The sequence below is a fragment of the Bos javanicus genome, chromosome 5 (assembly GCF_032452875.1).
Source record: "Bos javanicus breed banteng chromosome 5, ARS-OSU_banteng_1.0, whole genome shotgun sequence".
Classification (NCBI taxonomy): domain Eukaryota; kingdom Metazoa; phylum Chordata; class Mammalia; order Artiodactyla; family Bovidae; genus Bos; species Bos javanicus.
The window spans coordinates 109,890,097-109,908,642 of record NC_083872.1 but is presented as its reverse complement, the minus strand read 5'-3'; the positions used below and the strand labels follow the sequence as shown (position 1 = coordinate 109,908,642).

General features: G+C 45.0%; 1 long non-coding RNA gene across 1 annotated transcript; it reads right to left on the bottom strand.

Annotated features, from left to right (window-relative positions):
* Positions 1 to 7,275: 7,275 nt before the first annotated feature.
* On the bottom strand, positions 7,276 to 14,863 carry LOC133248356 (uncharacterized). The gene is made up of 3 exons (XR_009736686.1): positions 11,020 to 14,863; positions 9,835 to 9,905; positions 7,276 to 8,016 (listed from the first exon to the last, which is right to left on the bottom strand). It is a non-coding gene; the product is annotated as an uncharacterized LOC133248356 (long non-coding RNA).
* Between the last annotated feature and the right edge of the window lie 3,683 nt (positions 14,864 to 18,546).

Sequence of the window (18,546 nt, the reverse complement as noted above, 5' to 3'; positions counted from 1 at the left end):
CGGGTCTCCAGGGTCACCTGGGTCCGTCGCCCCCTAGCGGCCCGTCGGGGAACTGATCCATGGTATCCACTCAAGCCTTCCGGTCTTCCGGAGGGTTAAAGCCGAGACCGAAACGGAATCTAGCGATTCCGGTTCTGCTTGGCCGTCGCCCTGACAAGCGACCTCGATTCACCTTGCAGAACCACGGTGACCTCATCAGGGAGTTGCGAGGCATGTGCTGGGTCAGTTTTTCCCCTAAACTCAACCATTCAGCAGACTCGGATGTTTTTTAAGATTCTCCCCCACAGGCCATTAAAATTGTACAGGAAAATGATACGTATGTTTATTGCATTCCTCAATAAAAGCTGTAACATAAAATGTGCTTAGAGCTCTTTTCCTTTGTTTCTTTTATTACTGAAATGGATTATTACAGAAATAAAATGTAACCGCACTTACCACATTGATTTAAGGGTATATACACTCAAGAAGCTGAAGTTGAACGGTTCTATGAAGACCTACAAGACCTTTTAGAACTAACACCCATGAAACGAGTCCCCAGTCCAGGTTCGATGCACGGTACTGGATGCTTGGGGCTGGTGCACTGGGACGACCCAGAGGGAGAGGAGGGGAGGGAGGAGGGTGGAGGGTTCAGGATGGGGAACGCGGGTATACCTGTGGCGGATTCATTTCGATATTTGGCAAAACTAATACAATATTGTAAAGTTTAAAAATAAAATAAAATTAAAAAAAAAAAAACAGAACTAACACCCAAAAAAGATGTCCTTTTCATTATAGGGGACTAGAATGCAAAAGTAGGAAGTCAAGAAACACCTGGAGTAACAGGCAAATTTGGCCTTGGAATATGGAATGAAGCAGGGCAAAGACTAATAGAGTTTTGCCAAGAAAATGCATTGGTCATAACAAACACCCTCTTCCAACAACACAAGAGAAGACTCTACACATGGACATCACCAGATGGTCAACACCGAAATCAGATTGATTATATTCTTTGCAGCCAAGGATGGAGAAGCTCTATACAGTCAGCAAAAACAAGACCAGGAGCTGACTGTGGCTCAGATCATGAACTCCTTATTGCCAAATTCAGACTTAAAGAAAGTAGGGAAAACCACTAGACCATTCAGGTATGATCTTAATCAAATCCCTTATGATTATACAGTGGAAGTGAGAAATAGATTTAAGGGCCTAGATCTGATAGATAGAGTGCCTGATGAACTATTGAATGAAGTTTGTGACATTGTACAGGAGACAGGGATCAAGACCATCCCCATGGACAAGAAATGCAAAAAAGCAAAATGGCTGTCTGGGGAGGCCTTACAAATCGCTATGAAAAGAAGAGAGGCGAAAAGCAAAGGAGAAAAGGAAAGATATAAGCATCTGAATGCAGAGTTCCAAAGAATAGCAAGAAGAGATAAAGCCTTCCTCAGCGATCAATGCAAAGAAATAGAGGAAAACAACAGAATGGGAAAGACTACAGATCTCTTCAAGAAAATTAGAGATACCAAGGGAACATTTCATGCAAAGATGGGCTCGATAAAAGACAGAAATGGTATGGACCTAACAGAAGCAGAAGATATTAAGAAGAGGTGGCAAGAATACACAGAAGAACTGTACAAAAAAGATCTTCATGACCCAGATAATCACGATGGTGTGATTACTCATCTAGAGCCAGACATCCTGGAATGTGAAGTCAAGTGGGCCTTAGAAAGCATCACTATGAACAAAGCTAGTGGAGGTGATGGAATGCCAGTTGAGCTATTCCAAATCCTGAAAGATGATGCTGTGAAAGTGCTGCACTCAATATGCCAGCAAATTTGGAAAACTCAGCAGTGGCCACAGGACTGGAAAAGGTCAGTTTTCATTCCAATCCCAAAGAAAGGCAATGCCAAAGAATGCTCAAACTACCACACAATTGCACTCATCTCACACACTAGTAAAGTAATGCTCAAAATTCTCCAAGCCAGGTTTCAGCAATATGTGAACCGTGAACTTCCTGATGATCAAGCTGGTTTTAGAAAAGGCAGAGGAACCAGAGATCAAATTGCCAACATCCGCTGGATCATGGAAAAAGCAAGAGAGTTCCAGAAAAACATCTATTTCTGCTTTATTGACTATGCCAAAGCCTTTGACTGTATGGATCACAACAAACTGTGGAAAATTCTGAAAGAGATAGGAATACCAGATCACCTGACCTGCCTCTTGAGAAATCTGTATGCAGGTCAGGAAGCAACAGTTAGAACTGGACATGGAACAACAGACTGGTTCCAAATAGGAAAAGGAGTACGTCAAGGCTGTATATTGTCACCCTGCTTATTTAACTTATATGCAGAGTACATCATGAGAAATGCTGGACTGGAAGAAGCACAGCTGGAATCAAGATTGCTGGGAGAAATCTCAATAACCTCAGATATGCAGATGACACCACCCTTATGGCAGAAAGTGAAGAGGAACTCAAAAGCCTCTTGATGAAAGTGAAAGTGGAGAGTGAAAAAGTTGGCTTAAAGCTCAACATTCAGAAAACTAAGATCATGGCATCTGGTCCCATCAGTTCATGGGAAATAGATGGGGAAACAGTGGAAGACTTTATTTTTGGGGCTCCAAAATCACTGCAGATGGTGACTGCAGCCATGAAATTAAAAGACGCTTACTCCTTGGAAGGAAAGTTATAACCAACCTAGATAGCATATTGAAAAGCAGAGACATTACTTTGCCAACAAAAGTTCATCTAGTCAAGGCTATGGTTTTTCCTGTTGTCATGTATGGATGTGAGAGTTGGACTGTGAAGAGGGCTGAGCGCTGAAGAATTGATGCTTTTGAACTGTGGTGTTGGAGAAGACTCTTGAGAGTCCCTTAGACTGCAAGGAGATCCAACCAGTCCATTCTAAGAGGAGATCAGCCCTGGGATTTCTTTGGAGGGAATGATGCTGAAGCTGAAACTCCAGTACTTTGGCCACCTCATGCGAAGAGTTGACTCATTGGAAAAGACCCTGATGCTGGGAGGGATTGGGGGCAGGAGGAGAAGGGGACGACAGAGGATGAGATGGCTGGATGGCATCACTGACTCAATGGACGTGAGTCTGAGTGAACTCTGGGAGTTGGTGATGGACAGGGAGGCCTGGCGTGCTGCAATTCATGGGGTCGCAAAGAGTCGGACATGACTGAGCAACTGAACTGAACTGAGCACACTGTCAAGACTCACTTTTTAAAGATGGCATAGATCTGACCAAGGTTCAGATTCTGACTTGATTGCTTTCTAAACCTAGGACAAGTCACATAGACTCCCTAGATCTCAGGCTTCCCATCTGAAACTTGGTTGTGAGAATTCAATGGATGGGTGTCTGCAAAGTGAGTCCCCAGTACATGCTCTCCATCCACTTTCTCTGCTGAACTTTTCTCCTTAGCACTTATTTCCACCGTCTATTTCCTTTTTCTCGTTGTGTTTTCTGTCTTTCTTCCCCACTGGAATGTCAGCTCTGTGAGGATGAGGAATCTCAGCTATGTGGTTCACCCATGTATCCTCAAGGCTTGAAAGAGTAGCTGACACATACGTGTTCAATCAACACCCATTGAATAAGTGAATGAGTTGAAACTATTATTCACAAGCTTTATGGATGGAAGGGTGCAGGAATGTGCTCTACATTGCCCAGGGAGGGTGTGTTGTGTTGTGTGTGTGTGTGTGTGTGTGTGAGGGGAGCCAGATCCTACTTTTAATGAAGGCTCTAGGCTTGCCTCACTAAGTCCTGGAGAGCAAGAATTGGCGAGGGAGACAGGAAGTGACTGTGAAGGAAAAGCCTGGGCCCAGACTCGGGGGTAGGGTGGGGATCAGGATAGGTGTGGAAGGAAGGATCTGAGGATGGTGAAAGGAAGGATGACCAACACAGGAGACAGGAAATGCAGGAATGGGGCCTTTGGCAGCTGTTCTCATCTTCGCTGTTTGCAAATGTGTTCCTCTAAGTGACTTGGGGAATCCCTAAGAGTGGATGGGCAAGTAGACATGAGTTGTCCATGAAGCAGCTATAACCAACTAACCCAACTGTGGTTTTCCCTGAGGTGACTGCCTGTGTCAAAATCCCCCGAGGAGCTAATGTAGCATTCAGGCTCCTGGGCAGTTTAAGTAGGACTCTGGGTGTGTGGCCCAGGAATCTGCACTCCAAAGTTAGTCTTATCGTATGCTCAGTTCACCCCCTGTTCCCTGAACCCCCTTTGCCTGCTCTGGTTCCTCAAGGACCTTAGATCTAAGATGTGCCCGTCTAGGGTAACACAGACCCATCCCGATGGTCTGACTTTGCAGTGTGGACAATCAGCTGCAACTTAGTGAGACTCTGGTCCCCTACAGCCCCCCGCCCCAGTTCTTGGTAACATCAGCCTCTCCCAGCTCAGAGCTCAGATATACCAGGTAGGGTCACACTTGCTGTGTGACTGAGTTGTGTGCCAACAAGTTTGGAGAATAAGGGACTGGGGACTGAAAGTTCTGAGCAACCCCATCCCCGCTCCCATCCCTCTAAACCCATACCCTTTACTAGCGGGTAGGAAGAACTGGTTTTTACAGGAGGGTGTGGAATGGGTTTTTACAGGAGGGTGTGGAATGGGTGAATTTAACTCAAATGACCATTATATTTACTACTGTGGGCAAGAATCCCTTAGAAGAAATGGTGTAGCCATCATAGTCAACAAAAGAGTCTGAAATGCAGTACTTGGATGCAATCTCAAAATGGGAAAGTCTAGAGATCTCTTCAAGAAACTTAGAGATAACTTGGGAAAATTTCATGCAAAGATGGGCACAATAAAGGACAGAAATGATATAGACCTAACAGAAGCAGAAGATATTAAGAACAAGTGGCAAAGATACACAGAAGAACTATACAAAAAAGATCTTCACAACCCAGATAATCACAATGGTGTGATCATCAGCCTAGAGCCAGACATCCTGGAGTGTGAAGTCAAGTGGGCCTGAAGAAGCATCGCTACAAACAAAGCTAGTGGAGGTGATGGAATTCCAGTTGAGCTATTTCAAATCCTAAAAGATGATGCTATGAAAGTGCTGCACTCAATATGCCAGAAAATTTGGAAAACTCAACAGTGGCCACGGGACTGGAAAAAAGTCAGTTTTCACTCCAATCCCAAAGAAAGGCAATGCCAAAAAAATGTTCAAATTACTGCACAATTGCACTCATCTCACATGCTAGTAAAGTAATGCTCAAAATTCTCCAAGCCAGGCTTCAACAGTATGTGAACCATGAACTTCCAGATGTCCAAGCTGGATTTAGAAAAGGCAGAGGAACCAGAGATCAAATTGCCAACATCTGCTGGATCATGGAAAAAGCAAGAGAGTTCCAGAAAAACATCTACTTCTGCTTTATTGACTATGCCAAAGCCTTTGACTATGTGGACCACAACAAACTGTGGAAGATTTTGAAAGAGATGGGAATACCAGACTACCTGACCTGCTTCTTGAGAAATCTGTATGCAGGTCAGGAAGCAACAGTTAGAACTGGACATAGAACAAAAGACTGTTTCCAAATAGGAAAAGGAGTACGTCAAGGCTGTATGTATATTATCACCCTGCTTATTTAACTTATATGCAGAGTACATCATGAGAAACGCTGGGCTGGATGAAGCACAAACTGAAATCAAGATTTCCGGGAGAAATCTCAATAACCTCAGATATGCAGATGACACCACCCTTATGGCAGAAAGAGAAGAACTAAGGAGCCTCTTGACGAAAGTGAAAGAGCAGAGCAAAAAGTTGGCTTAAAGCTCAACATTCAGAAAAGTAAGATCATATCATCTGGTCCCATCACTTCATGGCAAATAGATGGGGAAACAATGGAAACAGTGGCAGACTTTATTTTTGGGGGCTCCAAAACCACTGCAGATGTTGACTGCAGCCATGAAATTAAAAGAGGCTTACTCCTTGGAAGAAAAGTTATGACCAACCTAGACAGCATATTAAAAAGCAGAAACATTACTTTGCCAACAAAGTTCTGTCTAGTCAAAGCTATGGTTTTTCCAGTAGTCATGTATGGATGAGAGTTGGACTTATAAAGAAAGCTGAGGACCGAAGAATTGATGCTTTTGAACTGTGGTGTTGGAGAAGACTCTTGAGAGTCCCTTGGACTGCAAGGAGATCCAATCAGTCCATCCTAAAGGAAATCAGTACTGAATATTCATTGGAAGGACTGATGCTGAAGCTGAAACTCCAATACTTTGGCCACCTGATGGGAAGAACTGACTGATTTGAAAAGCCCCTGATGCTGGGAAAGATTGAAGGCGGGAGGAGAAGGGGACAACAGAGGATGAGATGGCTGGATGGCATCACCGACTCAATGGACATGAATTTGAGTAAACTCCGGGAGTTGGCGATGGACAGGGAAGCCTGGTGTGCTGCAGTCTATGGGGTCGCAACTGAACTGTGGCCACAGAGGCCGATATTATGACCCTCCCTCCACTGGCTGGAAGGAAACTAGGGACCGTGGATTTCACCAATAGGGAGGCAATATGCAAATATTGCCCTACGTTAATTGGTTGATGGACAGATACGTACCATTCATTCTTGAGCTCTGAGGTGCGGCTTGGAGCGCAGCTTTGAGGTAGAGGTTACACATGGAAGCAATTATTGAGCTCCCACCTTGTTGTGCCAAGTCCTGAGTCAGGGAATAGAGAGGCGAATAACAGGAGCAGGCACCGCCCTTGTGGCACTTACATTCTAGTAAACTGATGTGTGTTAATCGCTCAGTCCTGTCTGACTCTGACCTCATGGACGGTAACCCATCAGGCTCCTCTGTCCATGGAATTCTCCAGGCAAGAATACTGGAGTGGGTTGCCATTTCCTCCTCCAGAGGATCTTCCCGATCCCGGGATGGAACCTGCGTCTCTTATGTAGGAGAACCCGCATTGGCAGGCGGGTTCTTTACAGCTATTGCCACCTGGGAAGACTACATAGTATGTATGTGCACTCAGTAAATGTTGAAGAAAGTTCCGAGTGGTGACCATAATTGTCATATTGGGAGAGTCCCTCAATTCTGTTCCCTAGATTTAGAATTTTGGTCCTACACCTCTCTCTTCCCTTTTCCCCAAAGCTTATAGCTTCAGACTTTCTGTCTTCCCTTCTCTCTCCCTTGGAGCTTTGCCCACTGGCATTTTGACTCCCTGCCTCAGGGGACAAGGACTCCAAGTACAGCAGGAAAGACTTGGATAAACTCCAAGAAAGGACTTCTTGTCTTTCTGTCAGAGTTGCAGCTGCTGGGGGGAGGGAACTGGATACACTTCCTACTGATATAGAAAATTCCAGAGCTGGAAGAAAGCTTCGAGATAACATCAAGTCCAGAGCTTTTCAACCTTTTTTATTTGGGGAGAGGGGACAGAAATACAATGTGAGAAATGTGCTTTACACCAGGACCAGGTGAACTCAAGTTTTGCGGAGGCTGCAGTTTGTAAAATTGGGGGACTTCTTAAAAATATATGTGTAAAATTTTGTAGGCAAAATCAGGTATTTATTTAGTGTTAGAAAATGAATTCCTATAAATTACAAACTTCAAAATCCAACAAATACCATAATCATAAAGTCAGGACAACAAGAAATTTTTACTTAACTACCTGACATGTCACTTTAATACCTTTATTTGTAATTTTTTAGGTAATTTTAGGCTGCATGATTTTCATACAGCAGTGACTTTCTTCTATTCTTTTCTATAAGGAGAAAGAAAAGTCAGCCTTCTAGCAGGTTTGATCAAAAGTCTTTTTTATTTTGTTATTTTAGAAAAATTTTTCTCAGCTTCACAATCTGTTATTGGTGATGTCATGTAAACCTGAAATGTTTAATTTTTTTTTTTTTGAAATGTTTAATTTTGTCAGATCTGAGAAAGACAAATTTTCTATATTGTTTCGCCAGGAATGGCAGATTTCGTCAGAACAAAGCGTGTTGCACGTGAGATAGAACTCCATGTGTCATGACATATGAAACGTTCAAAGTCATACACAGCTGTTCTTGCTACTTCAGTACTGTTAGGAGTTGGTGTCCTGCACAGAGGTGTCCTGATCAGTTCTACTGCATGTGATCCCCAACATCCACCAAAAACAGAAAATAGCATATGGCGTATTTATAGTTAAGTATGCTATGTTATTAATTGTATCCCCAATGGCATGGACATCTGCTGTAACTAGATCAGTGGGGATTAAATCTTCCACGTGTAATTTTACACGTCTGAGGATTGGGAGAATCTTCCATAGACGAGCTGCTGGCTCTGTACAATGCAGATCTTGGTTCTCCTCCACTGCCCACATCTTCCCATGTCTGGTGCCTAGGACCTATGTCATGGTGACATAGTGATTGACCTGTGTCCCTCCACCTTTAGGTCAGGGCACCAAGTAAATCGGCATGGTGAGTGAGTGTGGGTAATTGGAGTGTTTCTGGGAACCATTCCCTACACTAGGATACTAGCAATCATCTAAATATTCTAGAAGTTGACTGTGAACCTTATAACCGTAACCCAGTAAGCTCAAACTAAATGTATGCCCAGCTCAGTTTCCCATTAGTTGCATCTCATACTAGTCAGACACAGCCTTCGGAAAGACAAAAATGTCTTACTGATGTGAACAATCTCCCAGAAACATTAAGGGAATAAAACCAAGCTACAGGACGGTGAGCATAGCACACTTGTACCTGTGCGATGTGTAGGGTATCTCTGGAAGGAAGCAGGAGAAGGTTATTCGCCTCTGAGCTGCTGTGGAGACTGGAGTGGATGAGGAGCTTGCTTTTCCAAGTAAAACCCTTTTGAGCTTTATGAAGTGTTTTTTAAATCACATACGTGTCAATTTTTCTTTTCTTTCTTTTCTGAGATAAATGTTTATAGCAGTTGACAAGCTATTTTTCTTCCTAATTTAGACTGTTCTCCTCATGGCCAGCAGGAGGAGGCAAATGCTTTCTCTCTCTTGGGGAGAGTTTTCCTCTTCTACAATCTTCAGAAAATACCGTGTCCAAAACCATCACAATATTGCAAAGTTAATTATCCTCCAAAATTTAATCATCCTCCAATTAAAATTAAAAAATAAAATAAAAAAGGAAACACTGTGGCTGTGCCCTGTGGCTGGAACCCAGACTCCAAGTGGAGTCTTAAAAGGAAAATAAGTGAAAATAAGTTGTCATTATGGACTCTAAGACCTTATGGAATCTTTGATTTTAAAATAGCTTTACTGGGACAGAATTAACATGCTGATCAGGAGCTGGGAGCCGGTGGGAATTCTCAGCTGGGGATTGTAATACAGGTGTTGATTCCGTGCCCCATGCATCTCCCTTATCAGCTGTGACCAGGCCATTAAGGCATCTGAGACCCCACTGTCCACAGGAAGATTGGGGTGTCCTGGACCCGAGAGGACCAACCAGGCTCAGGGCTGGGGTCTCCTTTCCCCCAGAAGGGTACTTGAGGACCATCCAAGTAACAGAAACAGCTTACTGTATTGTTTCATTTCTAGAGAGATGTTCTCTATGGGAAAATGTTCCTTTTGCCACTTATAAGAGGTAGGACATCATGGTCTCTTATGTCATCATGGTCTCTTATATCATCATTATAGGACATCATGGTCTCTTAGGTAAATACACCCAGTACCAACATGTGCGTAGGTGGGTGTGCCCCTGAGTCTCCCCAGTCCAAAGGGCTGGGGTAACATCCTGGGAGGGGCAGAGGGAAGAGGAAGTGAAGAGGCAATGCATCTCTGGATTGAAGCCCCTGAAAATACCCCCTTCTGAGCTCTGTGATGAGTGGTTCCAGCTGTTGCTCCATCATACAACCACCCATCCATCCATCCATCCCTTCGCTACCCAGCCAACCACCTACTCACCTTGTCATCCTTCCGTTCACTGAGCCATCCATCCATCCATCTTTCTTTCCACCTTTTGAATTAAGGCCAACCTGAAAAGGTCCAGCCAAGAGCTGAGGAGGAGTTCTAGGTGGAGGGAAGAGCAAGGACACAGGGTTGAGGCTGGAATGAGCTTGGTGAATCTACAGGTCAGCCTGGCCAGGGAGCAGCTGGGATGAGATGAGGCTGCAAGGTGGATGGGACCAGATCAGGTGGACTTGGTCAGCCAACGGGGGATTTTGGATTTGTTTCAAGTGTGAGAAGTCACTGGAGGGTTTTGAGCAGGACAGTGGGGTGTTGTTATTTCCATTTCACCAAGACTGCAGTGAGTGGTGAAAGGATTGTGGGGGCAGGAGCAGAGAACGGGGGTAGCTAAGAGACAGCGACCCATCCCGTCCTCCCTCAAGGACCCTCCCTAATTCCAGGTGAGGTGAGGATGACCCAAGAGCTCCAGCGGATCTAGGCGGCCCTGGAACGATGCCCACTGAGAGTGCTGCCCGGTGTAGCCGGCAGCTGGGGCTCAGGGTGAGGCCACAGAACCTGGCAATCAGGTTAGACAAGGAAGATCCCTGGACCAGACAAGGTAAGAGCTCTGTGGATGTCCCTCGAAGAACAGGTAGTCAGCTGGTCAGAGATGGAGAAGCATGGTGGGACAGCCAAGCAGGCCTGATAATATTTCATAACAGCAAACATTTATTTATTCAGCACTGAACAGAGGTCAGCACTGTACTTAACACTGCACATATTCTCCCTTAAAGTTCGCATCTACCCTATAAGCTGTGACAGTTACAGTTCCCATTTTGCCAATGGGCCAGCGGAAGCTCAGAGAGGTTACGTGACTCACCCAGTGTCACACAGCTATAGACAGACCTCCCTGTGCCTGAGACTAACCCACCTGGAAAAAAAAAAAACAAACTGTGGGAATAAGAGGGATTTTTCTCTGGGCAGAGACTGGAAATCACGAATCATGGGTTTCCAGATATGTTCAGTAGCAATAGGGCCCCTAACTTGCTGATGTGATAATTTGGCTCCTTGAGATGGTTCATCTGCCTGTCTCAGCATCTTCCTCACTCACCGGGCTCTGGTCTCAGGCTCCCTGGACTCGGGAAGATGGACACTGCCTTCCTAAGGAGCCCTGTCCTCCAGGGCACAGAAGGATGTGCTCACCAGCCCGGGTCCAAGCTGTTGGATGCTGCTCCTGAGACACAACTGAGCAACTTCACTTCACTTCTGCTGTCTCCACTGCTCTGGATACTTGGCTTCATTGTCTCAGGTGAAACCTCTGCCCATTTAGGATCCTCCCTCAAAGCAAGAAAGGAAGGCATTTGCTTATTTATTTAATTCTTTAGCATCTAATATGCACGCCACATGCTATATCGGTTCATTTCTTTAATTTAAAAAGATCTTTTAAAATTCTCACAATTGGGAATTCCCCCACGCTTCCACTGCAGAAGGCATGGGTTTGATCCCTGCTCAGGGAACTAAGATCCCCCATGCTGTGTGGTTCAGCCAAAACAAACAAACAAGCAAAACAACTTATAATCAGCTTGTGAAGAAGATATTATTAGCTCCCTTTCACAGATGAAGAAATTGAGGCTTGAAGTGGCTGGACGTGGCTCCCAGCTTGTAGGCGACAGAACTAGGATGCATCATTGTCCCATTTGATGCCCCAATCTCAGTGCTTCCCATATGTCCACACTTCCTGCACCTTTCCCTATCTGGGAAAGAGTGTGCTGGGGAGGAGACGAGCAAGGAGTGGGGTGCAGAGAGATATCAGGGATGAGTTGATTTGTTTGTTCTCTGGGAGGAGAAGGACAGGAGAGGAGATGAGCAGAGATACCACAGACCTCAGGACCAAAGTCCCCCAACAGCAGGAGGCTGATGGCTGATACTTACTGGAAGCCACCAGCCAAACTCTCCCTTAGGCGCAGCAGACACAGAGGCTCAGGCCCAGACACTCTAGGGGCCCACCAAAATGTTTTACTATCATGTAAAATCAGAAGAAAAAAGTGAATTTTTAGGTAGATGAAAATATTTCAATATATAACATTGATCCATTTCTTCAGTGCAGCCATGAAATTGTATCTGTGTGTAGCGTTTATGCCTGCGCATAGATAATACAAATACTACAGATAGATATAATTCTATTCCATAGCTGCATTGAATAAATGGGTCAATGTTATGTATTAAAACATGAATTAGAATTATATCTATGTGTAGTATTTATGTCTGTGTATATATAATATGGGGCTTGCTTGGTAGCTCAGTTGGTAAAGAATCTGCCTGCAATGCAGGAGACCCAGATTCAATCCCTGGGTGGGGAAGATCCCCTGGAGAAGGAAATGGCAACCCACTCCAGTATTCTTGTCTGGAAAATCCCATGGACAGAGGAGTCTGGCAGGTGGCCACAGTCTGTGGGGTCACAAAGAGTTGGACATGACTTAGCGACTAAACCACCACCATATATAATATATGGACTTCCCCGATGGCTCAGGAGGTAAAGAGTCTGGCAGACATAGGAGGCTTGGGTTTGATCCCTGAATTGGGAAGATTCCCTGAAGAGGGAAATGGCAACCATTCCAGTATTCTTGCCTGGGAAATCCCATGGACAGAGGAGTATGTCAGGCTACAGTCTGTGGGGTTGCAAAGAGTTGGACGTGTCTTAGCAACTACACCACCACCATATATAAATACATGGGCTTGCCCGATGGCTCAGCGTATGCAGGCAGACATAGGAGACTTGGGTTCGATCCCTGAGTTGGGAAGATCCCCTGAAGAAGGGAATGGCGACCCACTTCAGTATTCTTGCCTGGGAAATCCCACAGATAAGGAAACCTGGCAGGCTACAGCCAGAGGGCTGCAGAGTTGGATGCTGCTGAGCAACTAGCACCTACATCATCCATGTTTTCTAATGGAGGAAGGGGCCCGTGAGGGCAGCAGTACCTCAGGCTCACAAAAGTCACGATGGGGCCCTGGGAATTTGCAAGGAGAACTTCCTCACAAGCCTGGGGCTCAGACTCGGCCACCAGATGGGGGCGAGCGGCCTTTTTCCAGCTGACGCAGGTGGGGCACCGGGCTCCTGATAAAAATAACAAATATTGTCTGTTAACTATTAACGAAGTGCCAGGCTTTATCTCCCTAATTCTTACCACATTATTGCTCTCATTTTACAGGGGAGGAGACAGAACTCAGGTTAGAACTCAGATTCTAGTGCTGTACTGGCTTCAAAATGACATTCGAGAACCCTCCCTGGCCCCAGGAATCTGGGACTTTCTGAAGCTTTCCACTGGGGTGTCATTAATTCTTTGCAGTCATTTCCTGTGCCCTAGCTTGTCTCTCTACGAGACTTGGCCTCATTTAAGGCCTGGCTTTATTTCGTCCCTTTTCCTACGGAGGCCCTCGCTCCCATGCACTTGAATCAAGTCCTCTGTGCTTGTGTTCCTTGGGGAGACCCTGTGTGGCCAGCCAAGCCTGTCCTCCTGGGGGCCTTGCTCCTCACTGCAGCCCCTCAGTGCAGCCTGGCGGCTGCTGTACAAGTCAGAGCAAGCAGGTCAGTTGAGGGCCCATCACAAGGTCCTGGGAACTCGCTTCTGTAGCTGCTTTATTCACTTCACATTGTACCACGAGCAGGGAACCACAGCCATTAAGGGTCTCCCAAAAATGTGATTTTTTTTTCAAAAAATGTGATTTTTGATGACTACATAATAGTTCACTTATATTTTTGTAGCACCATAAACTTAGCCAATCCCATAGTATTGATGTTTCACTTTCTAATTCTTCCCTAATGATGATGATGACTTTTGCTATTCAGTCAGTCAATAAATACTTGTTGTTAAGGATGTACTAAGCGCTGAGAACAATTTTCTGATCATCTGGCTTGATTTAAGGGCAACATTTGGAGTACTGAGCGGAACTTCTGAAAACCTATGAGAATTGGTCAAAGTAGTAGGCAGAGGAAAATTTATAGCCTTAAATATATTTATTAATGAGAAGTATGTATGTTCAGTCATGTAAAATTCTTTGCAACTCCATGGACTGTAGCCTACCAGGCTCCTCTGTCCTTTGAATTTTCCAGGCAAGGACACTGGAGTGGGTTGCCATTTCCTACTCCAGGGGATCTTCCGGATACAGGGGTGGAGCCCATGTCTCTTGTGTCACCTGCATTGGCAAGTGGCTTCTTTATCACTGTGCCACCTCAGAAGCCCCAGTTAATAAGAAGAAAAGACGAAAAGTCAATGAACTAAGCATTTAACTCAGGAAGTTAGAAAAAGAGCAATAAAAGAAAAAGTAAATGTTAATTAGCATAAAAGCAGAAAATAATAAAGCAAACAAAACGAGAGCTGATTCTTTGAAAAGACCAAGGTAGTAGGAGGCCTAGGGACATGTGCAAACTGCAGATTCTTTAGTCAGGAGGCTTTCATGAATATTATTTCTCCCACCAAACTTCTGATGACAGTAGCTTGGCAAAGTGTATTAGCTATCTATTGCGGTGTAACAAATTTACCAAAATCTAGGGACCTAAAGTAAGAAACACATTTCTTACAGCTCATGGGGCCAGGAAACCAGATAGGATATAGCTGGGTGCCTTTTGGCTCAGGGTCTCTTACAAGGCTTCAGTCAAGGTATTGGCAACACGAGCCATCCCAAGGCGCAAAGGGGAGAAGACCCACTGCCAAGTTCACTCACATGGGTATTGGCGGGGCTCAGGTCTTCATCGCTGGTTGGCTGGAGACATCAATTCCCTAGCACATGGGCTTCTCCATAGGGCTGCTGATTGTATGGCTCACTTCTCCCAGAGCTGTCGGGGAAAGAGAGAGAGAGTGAGAGAGCACAATCTTTTTGTAACCTTTCTTTTTGTAAGTAGGCTTTTTGTAACCTAATCTACTAGTATTCTCTTCTAGAATTCTGTATGCTATTAGTTAGAATTGAGTCACTGGGTCCAGCCACAGTCAAGGGTAGCCAATTATACATGAGTATGAATACCAGGAGTAGGGATCACTGGGGCCATCAAAGAAGCTGCCACCACACAAAGGTTTTAAGATCATATGCCTCCTGGAAGTCAAATATTCTTTTTGCTAAGTGACTGCCTTGGCAGTCATCTGAGCAATGGGTTAGTAGAAAAGGCAAGTTCGGCTACATATTGGTTGTGTGAAGCCTGGGAACCCTTGTTCTCATCTGAAAAATGGGGTCATAATAAAGATCACCTTCAGAATTTATTGAGTTTATTGTGATGAGGGGTGGGTATAAAATATCCTTCAGAAGTTAGGCATTATTAAGAGAACAGTGTTGAAGATTCAAGTGTCTGTGATTTTTTTTTCTCCTTCTTATTCAGTTCAGTTCAGTCACTCAGTCATGTCCGACTCTTTGCGACCCCATGAATCGTAGCACGCCAGGCCTCCCTGTCCATCACCAACTCCCGGAGTTCACCCAGACTCACATCCATTGAGTCAGTGATGCCATCCAGCCATCTCATCCTCTGTCATCCCCTTCTCCTCCTGCCTCCAATCCCTCCCAGCATCAGAGTCTTTTCCAATGAGTCAACTCTTCGCAGGAGGTGGCCAAAGTACTGGAGTTTCAGCTTTAGCATCAGTCCTTCCAAAGAAATCCCAGGGCTGATCTCCTTCAGAATGGACTGGTTGGATCTCCTTGCAGTCCAAGGGACTCTCAAGAGTCTTCTCCAACACCACAGTTCAAAAGCATCAATTCTTCAGCGCTCAGCCCTCTTCACAGTCCGACTCTCGCATCCATACATGACCACAGGAAAAACCATAGCCTTGACTAGACGGACCTTTGTTGGCAAAGTAATGTCTCTGGTTTTGAATATGCTATCTAGGTTGGTCATAACTTTTCTTCCAAGGAGTAAGCATCTGTTAATTTCATGGCTGCAGTCACCATCTGCAGTGATTTTGGAGCCCAAAAAAATAAAGTCTGACACTGTTTCCACTGTTTCCCCTCCTTCTTATTAGTATTTTAAAAATCTTTCATTGATGTAAAACATACCCACAGAAAAAATTCTCCAGGCCAGAATACTGGAGTGGGTAGCCTTTCCCTTCTCCAGGGGATCTTCCCAACCCAGGGATTGAACCCAGGTTTCCCACATTGCAGGCAGGTTTTTTACCAGCTGAGCACCAAGGGGAAGCCCAAGAATATTGGAGTGGGTAGCTGATTATCCCTTCTCCAGTGGATCTTCCTGACCCAGAAATCGAACCTGGGTCTCCTGTATTGCAGGAGGATTCTTTACCAACTGAGCTATCAGGGAAGCCCACAGAAAAGTGCACAATTCATAAATGTGGTCATGATCACCTGTGTTTAAGCGTTCTTCTAAACCAAGTGAGCTTTTAAGTTCTTTTTACTTTGTGCACTTTCCAAAACCTTCCACAGTGAGCTAGAATTACTACTATCGTCATAAGAATGTCACCTCCGCAAGGTGTAGCTTCTGTTGATTAGAGAGTTTCCGTGTATAAAGCACTTGCCAAATCCTTATCTTGTTTGAGTTTTATAATGGCCACGGGAAAAAGATCAAGAAACGATCAAGGATCAATTTCCTTGTGGGTAAAATGAGGAAATCACTCTCCTCTCGGGGTGGGGATGGGGGAGGGAAGGGAACTGAAGGTGGTGTTTTCTGTGAGTGCTGGGCAGTGAGCCACCTGTCCGCTCCTGGCACGGAAAAGCCTTCAGGAGGCTGGTCCCCCAGCACCCCACCCAGAGTGGCCACTGTCAGCTCTAATGGAAAACCCTTCAGCTAGCCAAACCAAGGCTTTAGAAAAATTCTACTTCTGGGAATCCGCCTTAAATAAGTTCTCATGATGCTGCCAAACTTTATGTGCAAATAATTGAATGCAGCAGCATTTTTAATAACAGACACTTAGAATTAATGTAAGTGTTCAGCAGAAGGAAATTAGTTGAATAAATTTAGTCATTGAAAGGCAGACTATTTCACTGCCATACACCACCCTTATGGCAGAAAGTGAAGAGGAACTAAAAAGCCTCTTGATGAAAGTGAAAGAGGAGAGTGAAAAAGTTGGCTTAAAGCTCAACATTCAGAAAACGAAGATCATGGCATCTGGTCCCATCAGTTCATGGGAAATAGATGGAGAAACAGTGGAAACAGTGTCAGACTTTATTTTTTTGGGCTCCAAAATTACTGCAGATGGTGACTGCAGCCATGAAATTAAAAGACACTTACTCCTTGGAAGAAAAGTTATGACCAACCTAGATAGCATATTCAAAACCAGAGACATTACTTTGCCAACAAAGGTCCGTCTAGTCAAGGCTATGGTTTTTCCTGTGGTCATGTATGGATGCGAGAGTCGGACTGTGAAGAGGGCTGAGCGCTGAAGAATTGATGCTTTTGAACTGTGGTGTTGGAGAAGACTCTTGAGAGTCCCTTGGACTGCAAGGAGATCCAACCAGTCCATTCTGAAGGAGATCAGCCCTGGGATTTCTTTGGAAGGACTGATGCTAAAGCTGAAACTCCAGTACTTTGGCCACCTCCTGCGAAGAGTTGACTCATTGGAAAAGACTCTGATGCTGGGAGGGATTGGAGGCAGGAGGAGAAGGGGATGACAGAGGATGAGATGGCTGGATGGCATCACTGACTCGATGGATGTGAGTTTGAGTGAACTCTGGGAGTTGGTGATGGACAGGGAGGCCTGGCGTGCTGCGATTCATGGGGTCGCAAAGAGTCAGACACGACTGAGCGACTGAACTGAACTAAACTGAAGGTATCATTCTGAAATATAGATTCATGGGCTTTGGAGTTTACAGGCTGAAGCAGAATCAGCACTTGAGTAAGACAGAGGGGCGTCTGTGATATAAATTCATTGAAAACCACATGGAAGGAAATGTGTCAATAAAGTAAGCAGATTCTGTCCTGGAGCTGGGATTACGGGTGATTCTTTTCTTTTTTTTTTTTTTAACAGACATTTTAGGTGGTATATTTGCAATATAACTTTTTAATTCATTCATTAATTTTTTTGCGGGGTGGGGGGAACTGTTGTGCTGGGTCTTCATTGCTGCACAGGCTTTTCTCTAGTTGTGGCGAGCAGGGGCTACTCCCAAGTTGCAGTGCGTGGGTTTCTCATCGTCGTGGCTTCTCTCGTTGTGGAGCACTGGCTCTAGGGAGCGGGGGCTTCCGTAGTTGTGGCACATGGGCTCCAGAGCACAGGCTCAATAGTTGTGGTGCACGGGCTTAGCTGCTCTGGGACATACGGGATCGTCCCACATCAGGGATCAAAACTGTGTCTCCTGCGTTGGCAGGTAGATTCTTTACCACTGAGCCACCAGGGAAGCCCTGTTTTTGTTTCTTTCTAAATTAATTAATTACTTATTTAATTTTTTGACTGTGCTAGATCTTCTCTGCTGCACCGGCTATTCTCCAGTTGCTGTGCTCTGGCTTTTCATTGTAGTGGCTTCTCTTGCTGTGGAACACAGGCTCTAGGTGCATGGGCTTCAGTATTTGTGGCATGAGGGCTCAGTAGTTGCGGTTCCTGGGTTTTAGAGCACAGGCTTAACAGTTGTGGCCCACGGGCTTAGTTGCTCAGTAGCCTATGGGATCTTCCTGGACCAGGGACCGAACCTGCATCTCCTGCTTTGGCAGCAGGATTCTTTACCGCTGATCCACCAAGGAAGCCCCCTGCTTTTCTTTTTATTTAATAGCTCCCATTGCATATGGTAAGCATGTCAATTATATAA